Source organism: Zonotrichia albicollis, chromosome 2, assembly GCF_047830755.1.
Source record: "Zonotrichia albicollis isolate bZonAlb1 chromosome 2, bZonAlb1.hap1, whole genome shotgun sequence".
In the NCBI taxonomy this organism is placed as follows: Eukaryota; Metazoa; Chordata; class Aves; order Passeriformes; family Passerellidae; genus Zonotrichia; species Zonotrichia albicollis.
The window spans coordinates 58,680,317-58,699,688 of NC_133820.1; positions in this window are offsets into that span (position 1 = coordinate 58,680,317).

Here is a 19,372-nt window from a genome sequence, read left to right on the forward strand (position 1 = left end):
TTTGCTACTAGTTACATTGCTGTCCCAGAATAATAACTGAGAGAAGTTAATACCACTGGGTCACTGCCATTCCTGTGCCCAAAAATGCAATCTTTGTGAGAAAATAAATTGCCGAGATACTACCTGCGGGCACTATGAGAAATAAATAAAGAAAAAATGACAAAGAAACAAACTAAAAAAATCCCAAGGTTTTGTGGGTTGTGTCTGTAGCATTCCTGAAGTCTAACCTTGAGAGGATGTGTATCTGTAAGTGTGTACAATGATCACATTTGGTGGAGAGGAGATACGGGTATAGAAAATGAGTATCCACCACTTTTCCAGTTCCTTTGTCCCAGGCTTCTTGATGGCCAAATTAATCCCCAGTACCACATGTGAGTAAGTCTAATTCTACAGAATTAGAGCAAAACCACAATGGGAGGTACCACTCAGGCTGTCCCATGTCCTTGGGATCCCTGTCCCAATGGACACATATTTCTTCATGCTACGGATGCCCCCAGACAGTTTTGGTTGTTTTTTTGTTGTTTTTTCTTTTTTTTTTTTTGAGCACCTCATGCAGCCTGCTAGCACACAAAGGCTGAGGTAAAGACCAAAGGAATTGACCTGAGTTGGGTGAACATCACTCAGGCTCCCACCTGACTTCTTTAGGAGAAGAAAACTGCAGGTGCCTTGAGGCAGAGCAGGGCTGGGGCACCAAGAAGAAAGTGGCAGTGACAAGCAGCCACAGGCCTCCCCAGGTGCCACCTCCTCACAGAGATGCCCCAGCTGCAGGAGCCACAGACTGCTCTCAGAGCTCCAGCCACTGCTGCTGCATGGGACTCTCATGGCACAAAAGAAAGCTGCCCACCCTTAGTTAAGAGGAATCCTGGTCATCTCCTGGGGCTATGCTTCCTGCTGCAGTGCAGAGCAACCTGCAGGGCTGCCTGTCATGCGAGACATAATTTGCTCTTCTTTGCAAAGCAGAAGTGCCTTTGATCCACAGCCTGGATTAAAATTCGACTTTGAAGGTTTTCTATGTGGTGCTACATTTAAAACTTTCCTCTAGATTAATTTCAAGACCCAACAATTATCTTAGAGAAAGCACTTACAAGCTCCATCACTGTTTGCTGTGACCTTCTTCCACAGAAGCTTGGGTTGGAGTAGGAGATCCTACCTCAGGTAGGCCCCAAGATATAAGCTGAAAATTATTTCCTCAAGTTAATCCACTCCCCTCAGAAGACGTGGGATCAGATGGAAATGTGGATGGCATCCGTGAGTTCCAGCACACAAGCCTAATGCCAGTGAGATGGGCTAATCTCACTTCTCCATGAGCATCAAATATTGCCCAAGGTTCTACTCAGCTCTTTTATAGAACAAGGAATTAGCCAGTTTTATAAGAAATTTGATCCTTTGCACTACTCTGTAGTACTATTTTTTTGGCTGGTTTTGGCAGTCTGTTCGGTTAAAGACACTAAAAACAGGTTAGGCTGCCTGATTTCATTGCTGTGCTAGCACTGTACATCCTTGTTGGCTGAAAACTGTTACATTAATGGCAATCACTGGGAAGCAACCTGCCAAATTAGAATAAGGCCATTACAATTTACACCCAATAAAAAAGAAAATGTATTAAAATGCATTCCCAGGAAAACACATCATTAAATAGATGGCACACAAGATAATTCAAGGGTTGCATAACATTACAATCTAGCCAAGTAAATATCCACCAAAAAAAATTTGCTGATCATCTAAGGAAACATTCAGGAAATTTTAGCAGCTTTTCAAAGCATGTTACTGTTATCTGCTAGTCCTCAGTAAACAACATTTGCAACACTTTATGCACATCAGCAACTTGTGCCAACCAAAAGATCACTGCTGCTCCAATATGTATCATTTAATACTTTATGTGTTTCAACACCAGTGCAACTAATTTTCACTTCATTCTGACAGGAACTGTGACTCAGATTATTATGCTGATTTCTTCCCCATTGCCACATAACGCAAACAATCTCTGACCATGCTATCTTTCTGTGTCTTCTGCTTATCCTCTTCCTTCCACTCATTTCATGTAAGCGTGTGGGAAAACATGTTGGGTGTTTTGGGGGATATTGTTTGTCTGCTAGGGGGGATCTTGGGTTTTTTGTTTGCTGGAGGGGGGGGTGTTGGGGTTTTTTTGTTTGTTGGTCGGTTGGGTTTTTGGTTTTGTTTGTTTTTTTTTGTTTTGTTGTTGTTGTTTTCTTTTTTCCAGACAATAAATGCTTTTTATTGTTTTCCATTTTCATTTGGCTTTTTACTACCCTGTTTCCTTTTACATCTTTAGGTGTTTGTCTTCCAAGATCCCTATCCACCCGCCCAGCTTGTGCTCCATCTCTAAGACTACCTTTTTTCTGAAATAGTTTGTGATGCTCTATTTGTTTCAGATTATAGCTAATTCTCCTCATTCTATGTAGACAAAGTGGAGTTTGTTAGATTAATATTTAACCAGGCCAGTAATGACTGGGATCATCTAAGCTAAGTCTCTGAATAATACTGGCCACAGGACTGCCTTGAATTAACTTCCCTCTCAACTAGAAGAGACCTCTAGAAACACATATGTACTTGATTTAAATTATTCCAGTGATGGTAAATCCGCCACAACCCATGATAAACTCTTCCAGGGTTTAATTAACATCTCTATTAAAAATGTGTGCTTTATTTGCAGTTTGCATTTATCTGCTTCATCTTGCACCAACTGGAGGCTATTAAAGCCTAGTTCATTTTAGAGTTCAAAAAGCCTTTTCATAGTGAGTTTCTGGTTTTGATATAGGTACTTAAGCATTCATTGAGTCTCACCCCGAGGCAAGCTTTTGAGGACTCTGGTCATTACTACAGCCCTTCACCTTCTTGACATGTAGACATGAAACCCTGGGACTCTTTCTCTCTAAGTAAGGTATTTTTTCTCTAAGTTCTGTGACCATCTAAAGCCACAAACAGTATTTCAAGTTGAGTTTTTGGTCTATACTCCACTGCTTGCACATCCAAGGATAGAAAGTTTCATTTTCAACAAAGCACCATGTTCTGATGACAATTGTCTTGAAAATTTCCTGCACAGGAGACTGAGACAGGGTGAGAAATATCATAGCCAACACCTATCAGGACACCATTTATGAATTGAAGTGTTACTACTGGTAGCATCAAGCTGTTCTTACTAATGACAGGAAATGGTACACTCAAGTACTGAGACACAGATGATCCTGCATTTACAATCTGCCTTTTTCATAATTTACTTCTTCCCCAAGCATCTCAATAGCAGAACAAAGTTTCATATAGGAGCGCTGAGAATCATTTTGCATTATCTTTCACACAGATCATCCCAACAGGCTTATTAAATTATGTACATACATGTCAGTATTTAAAGCGAATTTCTTGATTTTACATGTTCTCCCTCCCCCCAAAAGAACTTGAAGTGAGCCTTACATATTCTGAGTCCATTACAGGTATTTAATCACCATATATCTTCATCTACTATGATAATCATGGGTGGAAAATAAATCACATTTTTATACAGCTCCTAGAAACTTCTAGAAACTTTGACATTTGAAATATATCAAAAGTGTCTTTAAACTGTATATCACGTGTTTCTGAACTGAAAAATGTCACTCACTCATAATGTGCTCTGTAGAATATTTTCAATTTTATTCTTTCATAGCTGTGCATCAAAACAAAATTGAATTTAGAAACAAGAACATAAATATCCCAAGCAGTAACGTTCTGCTCCTTCCATGACTTGTAAACATTTTAGACAGGAACAAGTTAAGACAAACCAGTTGCAGATCCTCAAAGTCTGCTGAAATCAGCAATAGAACTACCCCCAATTCAGTGTCTGTGAGCCAGTCCCTTAACACTAGGATTGGAATACTTCACTCACAGGTTTTGAAAAAAAAATTGAAAAAATAATTCACTGCTGTACAAAATAGCTATTTTCCTGATGATCAAAATTAGTTAGTTTTAAAAAATAAATAAGTAAACCAAAACAAAACCCAAACAGAACAGCTGAGCTTGGGAAAAAAAGATTATGGATACTTTTCTTAGAGAGTGCAGACTCCCCAACCCACAGATCAGAACTGACTCTACCAGTAAACCTCTACTGCCCACCTTAATACACCAAATTTTTCTTATATAACTTCTCCCATATGTGCACATGTTTGAAATCAAACTATTTACTTCACTGAGGTGGAAGAGAATTTAATAATATCTCTGGAGTTTAGTGATGCCAATATAATATAAATTCTACATCCTGAGGCACTCAAATTGAACAATGTTTTTCTGGTTGCCCCTGTAGGACTGAGTCACCTTTATCAAGAGATGTTTACCTGGCAGTGTTTGGAGGGCATAAGGTTCTTATACAGAGCTGTAGCATTTTGGGTTTGAGAGGGTGTGTAGTTTTACCCAGTCGGACAATCTCCCTAGCAAGGCCTCAAGCATGATGTGCAGCTTCTTTTGGAGTCTTAGTGTGCTCTGCAGAAAGCTGGGTATTATTTCTTTTTTCAGGAAAAATCCCAAATTTTGCAGCACATGAGGGAAAATTGCCAGAAATCCGTGACTCCAAGGAGCCTTCAATTTTTTTAAATTTTCAAGAATTTTGAAGTTTTAGTCTGATGATGAAGCATCCATTCTATAATCCTACCTCTGTGCTATCTGATGGTAAGTTGTTTTTATTTGATCTTTCTGTCTACATTTCATCTTTACTATTCTGTGGACTTGCCTTTTTAAGTTTAAACAGGCCTGGTACAAGGCAGATCCCATCTCTCCACTGTATTATTTCTGGTTTCCTCTGTGACCTCAGAAAGGCAATTCTATTTCCTTACAACCATACAAATAAATTCACATAGTTTCTCAAACTTCAGGGCCAGAAATATTTTAAAACTAGGGCTGGGAGTTTCTCTGGAAATCTACCAACTTATTCTGGAATAATTACTTCAATAAATTCCAGTAGCTTCACAAGTGTGGGCACACCCTCGGAATGGAGACAACAATTCTGCAGTAAGGGGCAAATTCCACAACAAATCCTCTCCATAAATTACTGCCTCAGCAAGGATATAACAATTCCTCTACATCTACACATCTGGTCTTGTTTTTAATATCTGCCAAAATATTTCAAATGGATATTTTTGATATGAGCTGATTTTTTCCTCTTTTGTTGTTGTTCTGGTAATAATTCTGACCTATTCCTTTTTAAAACTATTTGAGAATCGTCACGTTGAAGGGTTCCCCAATTCAAGACATTACCATCATAGTTACTCTTGTATTAACTGGAAATTTTATTTGTTGTTTTCATGACAGTAAGAACAAACTGGCTCTCTTTGCTATTTTTACATCAATAGTGTGCCCTTGTTCTACAGTAATTATTTTGTTTTTCAACACTTTTATTACTTTGGAAGTGGTTTAGCTGTCTTTTGTGTAACTGGTTGCATTCCATGCCCAGTATGCTCACCTATCATAGCATTCATTTCTGGACTCCTTTTTGATGGTTTTCTAAGCTTTTTAGCAGATAAATAATATTAAAATATGTACCATTTTTTTCTTCCTGAAATTGTCATAAGCATTTTTAAACACAACAATGTGACAAGTATGCAGTGAAATAAATGACAGCAAAATTTTGCCACATGGTATTTGTCCACGAGCATGCACATATCTGTAAGTGCACGTGTATTTGCCAATGTAAACACAGGTAATTATGACATTTTATCATCCCAAATGTTAGTTTAAAGCCAATTGCACACAGAATGTCTCAAGAACATTTTCCTTTGATCAAAGTTGATATTTCAGTCAACCATTGAACCAAATGAAAATCATTTACACAAGGGATGACTTAGAGCAGTGGAAAAAAGTGCAAGGTGCTGTTATTAAAATATGATCAAAAGTGAGAAATGTTGGTTGTGCATTTAAAAACAAGGTGAGATAGCTTTTAATTTCTTTACCTAAAAGTGCTTTAGAAACTTGCTATTTGGGTGCCCATTGCTCTCCTGCAAGCACTCAGAATCTTCTCAGGAGCAAAGGCCAAATCTCACATACTGTATACCCTGAGATCTGAAGGACACAGGAAACTCCAGGCATATTTCAGAGGCTGAGAGTGGTATTACTACAGTGGGAATTCATCTATCCTGCAGTAATTTGGGGAAGTGCAGAGCACAGAGCTTGGTGTTACATTTCCTGCTGATGCTGGGTCCCCCCACCTCCTGCTTGCTCGCCTCCTCCTGCAGCCAGAAGCCACAGCACTGCTGGCAGCCTTGTGCTGAGGTCTTATCATGAGAACTGCATCTGAAGCACATGCAAGGCACAGCTGAAAGGCTACAAGCTTCCTCACCCCAGGCTATGAGATGTATGGAAGTGTTTAAACAAAGCTGATTTCAAAGGCCAGAGTAATTTTTGGTCCTGATCCTTTTGGCCTTAGTGCAATTCCAGAGAGCTGAGTAGTCATAAAGCACAAGCAGCATAATGCATTTTGTTTATCTTATCCAGTTTTACCACTTGAAGTAGTAGAATTAAAAAGCAATCAACCAAAAAGTAGTTCGTAATCACTACTCCTTGGTAGGGTGGGAAAGGGCAAGAGGAATGAAACCACCATGAATATCAAAATAGCCAAGATCTCATTAAGTGAACATGATCTTCCACCATGCTTAAACTGCTGGCCCACCCCAGTGCCTCCAGGGAGCTCCTCACATGTAGTTCCTGTCACTCCACCCCCAAATCTGCCTGCTCTGGAAAAAGAGACATCTGAGGGTTTGTCTGCCACTAGCCCCTCTCTCAGGGCAGCCCAAGAGAACCTGTGACAGGTGGCAGAAGGCAGGACTTGCACAGCAAAGTCAGGACTAAGAATCACACAGGGCTTCCTCCACAGGCCATGAAGCATTCCCCAAAAAAGAAGTGGTACAGCTGCAGGTTGTTCTTTGTACAGAGTTGGGATGTCCTCAGAGAGCAGTGCACCACCGGGCTGCAGACCAACATGTTAAAAGGAGATAACTTCTCTTGCTTACAGAGAACTTCTTTGGACCCCCAACAGCAACTTAGCACAGTGCTTAGTCCAGGATAATTTGTTCTTCACCATGCTGTTCATGCAAACTGCTTCTCACCCTTGGCTTAGTCACACATTTCTGCAGCTACCTTAGGATGAGCACTTGGCTGGACCCTGGAATAAACAGAAGTGGTAGGGACTGACAGAATTCCCAATGAACCAGGGAGGATATGGGATATCGGCCCAGCTTGAGAGGGAGCCTCTGGGCTTACAGAATGGCATACAAAGTATTATTTCCCTTAAAAGACCTTTACAGGAGATTTTCACACACATTTCCTCACCAAGAAGATATCACATAAATTTTACCATGGGAAGGGGAAACCTGGGGAATTCTGATAGCCCAGAAAAACCTGTTTAAAACTTCTGAGCTTAGGGCATCTGCATATAAAATATTCTTAAGAGGTGGGTGTATGCATGGAACAACTACATCAGATTATACACACTTCCACCTCCTACAAAATTACACATGCAAAAGAGGGAGACTACATTTAAAAGAGAGAACTACAATTGTCTGCATCAAGATAGACACAAGATTCAGGAAATTACTTTGGCACGAGACTTGGAATACTAAATTGAAATATAATGATAAAGCATGGAACCATGACACACCTTCAGTTTAGATAAGGCTGCACAGCATAAAACTGTAGAAAGCTGTTTTTATGCCATAGCAGGTGGTTACAGATTCCTGCCAGACAAATGACAGCTAAGACAGCAGCACTTAGAGAACATAAATCACGCTAACCAATTGTAATATTCAGAAATTCTAACTAGTAAGAGCTCAAGTTACTCTATGGGTGGGCAGAATGAAAAAGACTTTGAAATCCATGAGGAAGTACAAGACTTAAAATATGGGAACAGGGCTGATTTTTCATACTAATTGAAGGGCCCTCTAATTCTGCTCAGGGTATCTCCTATCTTGCCCTCCTACTGAAAGGAGCAGCTACTTACTGGGAAACATGTGAAAAAGTGGTTCAGCACCCTATACACATGATACTTTGAAGTTAAAGTTTATATTAGGAAGTCTTCAATTTAAAGTAGATAAATAAAAACTTTCTTTCTAGTAAAGTGAATAGTTCTATTTAGTTCAACCAGCAGATACGGCAAGGAAAAAAATAAAACAAAAAATTCCCTGTGTTTTCCTTTTGCAACTTAAATACTTTCAAATGTCCTAAGTAATTAAATTTAAAACACTTATGTATTTTATTTTCCAGCATCTGTGTTCTTTGTTCAGTGATAACATTTTGTCCCCCATCATAAACATAAGAATCTTCATTTTGTTTTACTGTCAATCTGTGTCCCTTATGCATAAAGAGAAGCTTATAAGCCAAATAAGAATTTAAGGCATTTATAATAATTTTAATATGTTTTCGGGAGAAAGGAAAAGGAAAAACTAAATTAAACTGAGGGATCAAAATTAACTCAAACTTTACAGCATACCGTATCTTTTGTTTGAGCAAGCACATTTCTACAAAAGAAGCCCCAGACATAATCCCTACATTTAATAAAAATATGTAGAGAGTCTACCTTAGACAGAACCCACTTCTTTATCTATGGACTATGAAACTGTTAGGATGTCAAGCACAGGTCAGTTTGTGGCTTTCAGGAATATTTGTGAGGATTTTATGTGCTGGGATTTTTTCCCTATGATCTGTTCCAGGAATTTGTGTTTCCTTTTGAAGCTTCTTTTGAGGCTTTGGGCTGTGCCACCTTGGCAGGATTTGTATACCATCAGGGCATGTGAAGAGCAATTAAATGAGAAAGGAAATGTCAGATTACTAAAAATTTGGGCTTGCTGTAGTTGTCATCCATTTACACTCCCAGAGTAGGAAAAAGTCAGAGAAAGAAGAAAAGTTTTCTTTGAAGAAAACTTAGCAGTCATATCCCCGTGAGGACAGTGGGAGACTTCACAGTGTGATTTATAAAAGATGTAGAAAAATAAGTCCTCCAGCAAAACCAAATAAGTACAGATTTGTCAAAACTTGTATTTATTTTTGCAAGCAATGGAGTTTTCAAATATTAGATTTTTTCCCAAGTAAAAAGGTCAAAAATTATAGTAGGGCAAATATAAGAACTATTTTTTGAAATTAGTTATCCTTTATGCCTCCACTTTCTATGTTATTTGTAAAAATACCAAAATCATTATCATGCAAGGAGACTCCTTTTTTCCCTTTCTCCCTAGTGTACTGAGAATGATTTCCAGATATCAAAAAAGAAATATACTTCATATTAGTATCAACATAAAATTCTTACATATTTCCATACCTACTAGCTAGTTTTGACAGCTATCCATTTTTGGGGGCTAAAGAATTTATTAAGTAGAACTGAGAATTTCTTTGATAGAAAAATTGGGCAGGGTCTCAGAACCCTGGCACAGCATAATTCAATCAATGGAACTAGAGCAGAAATTCTGCACCAGTTAGCCCTTAACCTGAAAGCTTTTTCACCCCATCTTTTTCTGCAGTGTTGGACCACAGTAGCCTTTATTCTGTTCTGCCTTTTATTGGTTATTTTAGAGTTTCTTCAGTATTTCTATTGTAGTGGTCATCAAAAAATACATCCTCCTGTACATCCCCAGTGCTCTTCATGCTGAAAAACATTTGTAAGATGCTTCCAATTCTTTCAGACAGCCAACTCAAATAAGTTTATTTTTCTTTTCTATTTACCTTAAAAGAAGGATGTCATTGCACTAGGAGCTGAGAAAGGAGTGAAGTTGCTGTGTCTCAACTAAGCTGTGGTAGCTGCTTATGCCTGTTCTAAATGCAAACTTCAACAGAACAAAATAATCTACGTCCAAGTATGCAGTAATGCTATAATCCAGCAGCATACACAGGGGAAATTATTCTGTTTCAACTGTTAACATAACAAGATGAAAAGTTCAACTACTGGTTTCAAATGGATTTAACCCATTACAGATACTACAGCTGCCACTGTTATGTGAAGTGTAGCAGCAACACCATTAAATGTGATTAACCATTGCCAAGCATTTGTAGCAGTTACCAGTACCAGTTACCAGTATATTTGTAATTATTTGGAGGAAATGCCACAAGCATTAAATAGAAATGCTGGCCCTTTACACAGGAGACGTGACAATTGCAGCCAGTGCCACCCTCAGCACATCTGCTCAGAGCAGTCTCCTCTCTGTGGGCTGAGATCGCACAGCTGGACAGGTGTGGGGAGCCCTTGTGAGCTGTATTCTCAGGTGTTTCAGGGCACTTCTGTCCACTGCAGCAGTTCTTTGGGATACACAAAAGGATCTTTGCAACTGCCAGAAAGGGAAGAGATGGGCTTTTGCCTCAGACCCCTGTGAGGTAGCACTGACTAATAGCAGCATCCAAGGCCAGCGCAGACCCCAAGAAGTCTGTTAGCATCTCACCATGCCCACACATACTGCAACCACACCTGCCAATGGCAACGTGTGGATAACCTCACGTGTTATGTTATTAAAGACCATTTTATGTTGTAAAAGGACTTTTGCAAAGGGGATGGTTACTGCTTACAGTAGTAACTTGTTACTACTTAGGGTGTAGTCTACCTGTACTGAGGATGGCAGAGCAATGGTGTATCCTCACAGGAATACCCAAAACCTTTTTAGCTGATTCTGCTATGGCAAACCCACATCAAGGGAGAGGCTCTGGTCTTTTCACAGAAAGTGTTATTTAAATTTCTTTGTCCTCTCCAATCCCTCCAGAGTCAGCATACAGTTGTATTTTTCTCATTCCTTATATTCAATAAAACTCAAGAATGTAGGGAATTAGGACTAATGGCCCCACTTCCCCTGCCTGAGAGCATTCACAAAGGACCAACCACTTAAAAAAACAAGCCAGACAATATTACAAATATTAGTTTAAATGTGATCTCAGCTGTAAACATTATTACCTTCTAAAATAGCAGTAGACAAAACATTACTGTAACAGTTTTTAAAGATTCTCAATGTCTCACAAAGCATATTTTAAAAATTTTTTACAAAATAAATTATCAAGTTTTCCAAACTCAGTGAAAGTTATCCAGTCTTCAGTCCATCCCACAGGTTCAGCAAATGACATTTAACCCACACAGTCAGAACAGACTGATTTAGGTCCATTCTTTACAGCTGAGTTAGGGACCTTATTTTCTTTCATTCTTCCGTTGTGTCCCACATATATCAGCATACTTCACATGTAAAAAATGAACTCCTTTGAGATGGATTAACTCCCACATGAGATTATTAGTAATATATACTCATATGAAAGAGATGAAATAGCAGCAAACTAAAAAATACCAGTTCAGATTTATCCTCCTCTAACTAGATAAGGAAGGAAAGTCATCCCCCATAAACTGTTTTATGGGCTGGAATTTAAAACCTTCAGAGGTGCATAAAGTAAGTATATTGCTGAGCAGTCATAGTTTGAAACAATAGGAATGGCCAAGGCAATTTTTTCATTTATATGGTAGGAAGATATATTGAATTTTCAAATAGTGATAGCTGTGAAAGTGTGGCATTGACTCACTATTTCTTCCCTTTTAAAGAGACACAATTAGCACAGATGCAGGAAAATATCATTATGCCTGAATATCAGATATAAAACAATATTTTCAAGAAATATTCAGACTTGACAAGGCACAAAATAATTTCACATATACATGTGAAAGTAGATATAGTATATAGTAGATATAATTCTATATCTATAGTAGATAATTCTATCTATAGTAGATATAATTCTGATTATGAGGATGCAAAGATGTCATTGACCAGTGCTCCATTCTGCTCAAGAGTGCTGACAGAGCATTTCCAGTGCACATTGCTGTGGTGGCTTAGCAAAACTAGGAGCTTCAACTGTCTGTTCTACTTCTTTGGAAGAAGATTCCTTCAGGGGGGATCTAAAAGTCTCTGCCACTTTTGTGACAAGTCTAGCATTTTGATAACCTCTTTTTACACACAGCTTAAATCAAGTGAAAGGAACTGTGTCTTTCACAGAGACATTTAGGCTGGATATTAAAACAAGGTTCTTCACCCAGAGGGTGGTTGGGCACCGGCACAGGCTCCCCAGGGAAGGGGTCACAGTAGCAGTCTGACAGAGCTCAAAAAGTGCTTGCACAGTGTGCTCAAGCACATGGTGTAGTTCTGGGGCTGTTCTGTGCAGGGCCAGGAGTTGGACTGAGTGATCCCTGTGTGTCCCATCCAACTCAGGATGTTCTGTGATTCTGTGCTTCTAAGAGGTAGGTCTGGCCAGAAGCCCCTGATGTGCTGTTCCTGCTGTCTCTGCTGGGAGAGCACAAGCTGTTAGCTGGGAATGGTGTGGTGACCGCTTGGAGGTGGGGCTCAAGATCTGTGTGAGCTCATCTGTGTGGTTTTCAGTATTACCTCTCTTCTCTTGCATCCAGTGAATCTTCATCTTTCACCAACTTGCTGCATTTTGTTTACATATCAAATTTCCTGGGGGTTGTTATCTTTGTTCTCCGTGCCAGAAGAGAGAGAGAGAAAAAAAGAACCTTCGGCTATTTTTGCTGCCCTCCTTTCCAGAACTCCTTGGTCATGAAATATTTAAACTTTTCCCCACAAGGTATCAAACAACATTATCATTATCTTTAATTACAAACTAACCTGGTGTATTTTTATAATTAAAGGGAAGTAAATAACATTTAGAGTTTAACTGTGAGCTTCTGTGGAAGGCAGTGGTTAAGTTAAATCACTTATTGGAAATACAAAATACTATTCACAAAAGATGAAGGTGAAATGGACATAATGACAGACAAATTGAATCATATCCACAGTACCTTCTATTTCAACATAAGTTTCTGTATGTTTTCAGCACAAAGAGAAAGAGCCTAACTCTAAAAAGTAGTTGGGGCAGCTATATCATGACACTAAAATACAGCTTTGGACAGAACTAGGTTTCTTGTGAAATAGGGATGAAAATTACTGTTGGCACATCCTTAATTAAAAGGTAGCTATCAAAGCCTTTTAAACCAGAGAGATTACCAGTTCCCAAAATGTAAAGCTTATACTCTCCTCCTTCTATACAGTCTTCCAACACACATGTCTCTTTTCAAAGTGTGTATGCTGAGGAAGAGGCACATGAAAGCTGTGGATATCAAAATGGCAAGACACATATTAACATGATTTTCAAAGGATTAAAGATCCAGTAAGTAATACAATTATTTATACTGATTCTGTCCATTTCAGAGTGGTGTGAAATGCTGCCAGGCAGAAGGAATCAAGGAGCACATAATGTACTGCACACTGCCTTTCCCAAAGGAGGGCAGGCAGCATCTGCTCCCTGGCTCAGAGGGGATCCCTGCCCCACCAGACAGCCCACGCTCGCTGACCATCCACCCAGGGCAGCATCTGTCCCTGCAGGCAGGGCCCCAGGGAGCCTGCACAGGCTGTGGCTGGGGACAGGAGGGTGAAGGGCTTTTTGCTGAGCAGGATACGCAGGCAAGCTGCTTTTCAGCAAAGGAGTCAACACCCCCACAGAACCTTTGTGTGACAACAAGTGAGCTTTGGCCAGGCTGAACCAGCAGGGCTGAAGGAAGAGCAGATGTGCAGAGCTGAGCTATGCAGGGTGTTGGTACTGCCCCAAACTGCTGGCAATTCAGTCACTCTCCCATAGCTGGCTGAAAGATAAGTTTCCAACAGTAGGAAAATTTGTAGTACATCATAGTGCCAATAGCATACACAAACATATTTACAGCACTGAGGATCCTAAAAGGTTCTTACATCAGAACCTTTCATTTTATGTTGCTAAAGATAGGGTCTTTATTATAGCACTTGCTATTTGTAATTCTGTCTTTGAGTTACTGTAACATTATGCAAGGTCCCATGCCTTTCAAGGTTGCTGTGCCGTAAGTCTTGCCTGAAAATGTAGCACTAATCTGTAAATCTCTGTGCGTTTTCACAAATACCACAGCAAACCTCTTAATTGCAGATTATCATCCTAATGCAAATTTCAACACATCTTCCTCTGTGTTCACCTGCCACTCTGCCCACTGACTTACTCTGTGCTAGAGATGTTTTCCAGTGATTTAGCATCTTCCACTGCCTTTCATTCCTTAAGTGATGTGTGGGCCATCATCAGGAGAAGACAGCTTTCATGAAGTTAAACTCTATGTAATGGGATTTGGCCTGTGCCTGCACACTCCTATCAACACAATGAGTGTAGGAAATAAGTGTATCTGAAATCACACCACAATGCCTCAAATGGCTGGTATTTGATACATCCGGATAGCAGTGGTGTTCAGAGGGTTCCTGAAACCACACCTGTCATCAAGTATTCCTGAACCCACTGCTGGATGAAGTTTTTTCCTATTCATAAATAGCATGAACAGTACTGAGCACGTCACTATTCAGACAGGTTTACAGAACAAAAGCCTCTTGTTTTCAATCAGCCAGAATTCTACCAGGCACCAGGCACCAAGACTTTGAGTAATGAGATCTTCCACCAGGTACATGTACAGCTTTGTGATGCAGGGCACTGGAAACAAGTTGGGCTCTCTGACTGAACAATGAACAGTTGTCCTGTACATTTATTGGCAGGTAGCAAGATCCCCCGTCTTCCCTTAGATATATGAGTCTCAGAGATATCAGATGTCCCATTACTGCCTCATTATCAGTGTTTGTTCATTCTTTTTTCCTTGGCTGATGAAGAGGTACAAAATGAAATAATACTTATTATTTAATTTTTAATTATGTATATTTACCCAGTGGAATACGAAGTGAAATAAAGAGCACGCATATAAAATGGATTGTTCTAGCTGCTCTCTTATCCCAGTAAGGTGCTTGTTCATCAACCCTGCTCACTCAGGTTGGATAAATCACAGGAATAACTGTCTCACAAATGGCCAGCAACACAATTTTTTTTTCTCCAACCAGAATATCTCCAGGTAGCACTTGACAGAAGCGCTTGCTGCTCAGCATGATAGAACCCATGGCAGCCTGCATGTAGCCTGACAACATGTAGTATCAGCCAACCACTGTTTATCTCAGAAGATGACACTGCTAATTAAAATCAGCACCTGGTGTCGATATAATGCCAAGTTCATAGGCAAATCTGCACTTTGTCCCACCAGCCCCTCACTGAATCCTCCAGAGGGAAAGCCAAAGCTCTTACAAGTTACTTCTGCTCTTGAAATTAGTTACTAAAAGTTACTAAAGCTCTTGAAATTGATGGCCTTTCTGCTACCTACAGAAGGAGACCCTGCAATAAAGCACTACTCTTTGGCTGTGGCTGTAACTCAGGTCATAGAGTGAAGTAAGACTGGGCATTGCCTTATGTATTTTATTGAACTTAAGTCGATGGCATGCTACAGACACTTTTCAGCATGTGAAAGGGAAGGCCAGACAGGTTCTTCCATTAGACTCTCAGTAAAGAAATTTGAATACTGGCACACTTTTGTTTGGCACAAAAGATATCTCTGTAGGAAGCCCAGTGCCTAACCAAGGCTAGCGAAGTCAGTGCAGCTGCAGTTTACTAGAACGGGACCACAGCATAGCTGTACAGAACAGCTACTTACAGCTGCTTTGAATTATTTCTTTTTCCTTATCTGAACGAATAAAATACTGGGGACAGACATACAGAAGCTGATGAAATAACAAGCTTTATTCACTTTAGGCAAATACAGCAAAGATCATCAAAGATCAGGAAATAAGAGCAAACCATTCTCAGAAATCCCTTCATACATGTTTTTTTTTCTGTAGTAGTGATGAGTGATACTTTGTAAACCTTTCACATCTACAAGGACCAGTATCATGAACTATCATGAAGTATCAATAAGTATCATGAAGTCATAAGTGTTTTAGTCATACTACAATCTTTTGCAGAAACAGTCGGCACCATTCCAGAGCTGTCACTTTTGTACCATGGAGGATACAGGATGTCTTCATCTAAAATACTGCGCTCAGTTTTGATCCCCACTACATGACAAAAGATGTTGGAGACAGGTTGGAGAAAGGCCACACTGATGAAGGAAACCTGCTATTTGAGGAAAGACTGAGAGAACAGGCCCTGTTCAGACTTGAGAAAAGAAGGCTTAGGAGAGACATTATCATCATATTCCAGTATTTAAAACGTGGCTACAAAGAAAATGGAGACTGCCCTTTTACAAGGAGTCACATGGAAAAGATAGGAGGTAATGGGTACAAGTTTCTCCTGGGGAGATTCCAATTAGACACAAGAGGAACATTTTTCTCAATGAGAAAAATTAATCACTGGAATTACATCTCCAGGGAAATGGTGGATTACCCAACATTGGACAATTTTATGATCTGGCTGAACAAGGTGCTGGGCTGTCTTTTCTAGGCCATGCTTTTGCCAGGAAAGGTTTGACCAGATGATCCTTCAGGTCCCTTCTAACCTGGTATTTTATGATTGACTCTATGATTGAGAATGACTTCTGACAGTGGGTGCCACAAAGCAGACTGGTTCTCAGAGGCCTGAGGTCTCCTCTGTGTTCACCTCTCCTGTCTCACAGGACCCACTTTGTCATCCTCTTCTTCTTTTAGGACATAAGGATTCTCTACTGAAATCTCCAATCTGCTCTGAGGCAGGTGTTTCAAAAGACAGAGAAAAGGATGTGAAAACACAGGGATCTTCAAGGCTCTTCTTCTTTTCCTAAAAAAAGGAGCTTCTGCAAGTAACATCTGTTCTGGCTTGCAGGAGAAAGGCAGGGGAATTGTAGGGCCAGACGCTGCAGGTTCAGGAGGAACAGAATAAAAAATCACTGTAAACTGTTACACTGACATAGCTGCAGCACCTAAAATTTCTGAAAACACTTGCTGCTGATGATGGTGAGTTTATACCCCAGAATTACCCTGTAGATCTACTCCCATTCTGCAGCTTCTTGTAGACTGCATCTTCACACAGTTCCTGCTTACAAAAGGAATCCAATGAGACAGAGGGCTTAGTCTGGACATTTGCTTTGATCTTGTGGAACATATAGGAATACAATATCTCATAGATCATGGCACCCTTCAATTGCTATTTATAACTACTAAAAACAAAATCCCAAGTGTTGGCATGGAACAAATTTTCCCTGTTTATTTCAGTATGAGAATTTTTGGTTATCAAATAAAACAAGTCACGAGGTCCAGAATAAACAAAAAAAGAAATTGCTTCATCCAGCATGATGTGAAGTTGCAGAACAATAGAGGCATTTTCATTTTACTGATGGCTTTGGCTATGCTATGAAGTTAAGTTCATTCCTTGATGAAAATGTATATTTAATAAACAAGTGCATAGAATAGGTCAGAAGCTGGGATATATCACATAAATAATGGATCCATGTTTCTAATGTTTTGAGAGCAAACAAGTACATCACTCAAAAATAAATCAAGAAATAAAACACTTTGTCATGTACGGGCATGGTCCACAGAATAAACAGGCTTCTAAGAAGTTACTTTTCTGTGAAAATTCAGTAAGGAATTTTAAAAACTTTCCCTCTCATCACTTATAGTATGACTTTGAAGATACTATTAGAACTTATGATTACTTTTCCTGAGTCATCTTCACTTCAAGTTTATAGTCTCCTGTTTTTTCCATTATTTTCACTATCTTTTCATAACTCATTGTTTTTTAGAAGAGCGCACAGAGCTTTAAGGTGAGGAAGAGTGTAAAAATATGTCTAGGGAAAATAAACTGAAACTTTGCAAATCATGAGCTAGGAAATGTGTTAAAGTAGATACAGAACTCCAGACTGAAAACAGATGAATGTCAGAAGAAGAACATCTGCTTTGGAAAAAGTTGGCAGCAGATCAGCTGACCCTGATGTCTTTTATAACCTCTGCTCTTTTGTTTATATTTTTCCTTATTCATTTGGTATTTTTATGGCTGTAGCTAATATGGAAGATTTCTTAAGGACAGTAGGATAAAGCTGTGAATACTTCACACAGGAAAAGTATAGTTTATCATCTATAACCAGGAAACAGGGGAAAAAAAATTAGCAAATCTATCAACTCCTTCAAAGTAGAATATGTGAAACAAATGATATATTGCAACTGGGACTGCAGACAATTGCTTAGGGATTAGATCTAGTTACTATTTCTTCTGAGACATTGATTCTGTTCAGATGTCTTCTTAATGATAGTGCTATTTATCAAAGCTGGCTATTTAAGAGTGGTGACAATCTGTATATCTTCTTGTCTTTAATTTCTTCAAATAAGCCTACTCTTCTCTGGGAGGTGAAACTCGGCCAAAAATTACACTAATGTTGTTCTATGAGTCAGTTACTATATATCATCATCTGAGGACAGGTTCTTTATGTCTGAATATCCAAAAATAACACACAGGCAAGGCCTCAGTTCAGAAATATGCATTTATTTACGTATTATTGACTGTCTCCTTCTTAAAGATATGGACATATAAGTGCTTTGCTGTATGGATATATAGATAGAATTAAAGAAATCTCAAGTCTCTCCCCCTTTTGACTTTTGAATATGATTATAAGTTTTTGACTGACTAAGATTAGGCTCTTGACTGCAGAGGGAGTGAGTGCCCAGAATTTGCAGTCGTTCCATAAGGAACTTGAATTGCTCAGCAGAGAAACTTCAATTTTTGTTTGCAGTATGTGTATTTAGGAATATAACATTTAGGCAGTACAGGATTTTTCATTTCAGCTACTGAAGTGAACTCCCAGATATCAGAGCAATGACAAGCAAGGGAAGCTAGAACTGTCTTGTTAAGGTCGGTACTAATATAATTCACATAAAACTATAAGTATTTGAGCATCTTGACTACTGCATTCCTATAGGTTCATGCTTCAACTAAATGGGTACTGAATCAAAGCCCTGGTATAAAAGAGCATTTTAGAAAACAATTTCAAATAAGGCACCCATAAAAAACCAATTTCAAATAAAACACTGACCAAAAAGAAGTCAGTAAACTTGTTCTTAGTTTGTTCTTGAGTATCTGTGGGGAAAATAAAGATTGGGACAGAAGGCCAATTCTGCTTAAGATTGGCATAAAAAAGGGAAGAGGAAGGGAAAAGAAGTATGAGATCTGTGAAGTAGACTGTGGGTGTTTTATTTAAATGGGGAAAATTCTGAAGTATGAAGTGAGAATAAAGGGCAAAACTGAACAAATGCTTGAAGATAGAAGCATGGTGATGTTTGCAGTGTCTCTGTGATCAGACATAAGTATTTATAAACAACATCTTGTCTAAAATAAGAACATTCTTTCTAGCTGCAACTAACTTCATGATCTTTTAGAAATCATTTTGCTGGAGTTTCCTTAAGGGTATGCTCGTGAAACTCTGTGTTTTGATAACTAGGCAGGTGGCCAACTAGGATCTCTACTCTGGATCACCGAATTGCACATCTCAGATTTGTTTCTCCATTCCCTTTCTTTCCACATTGCATCTTCTACAGAGGAGTTG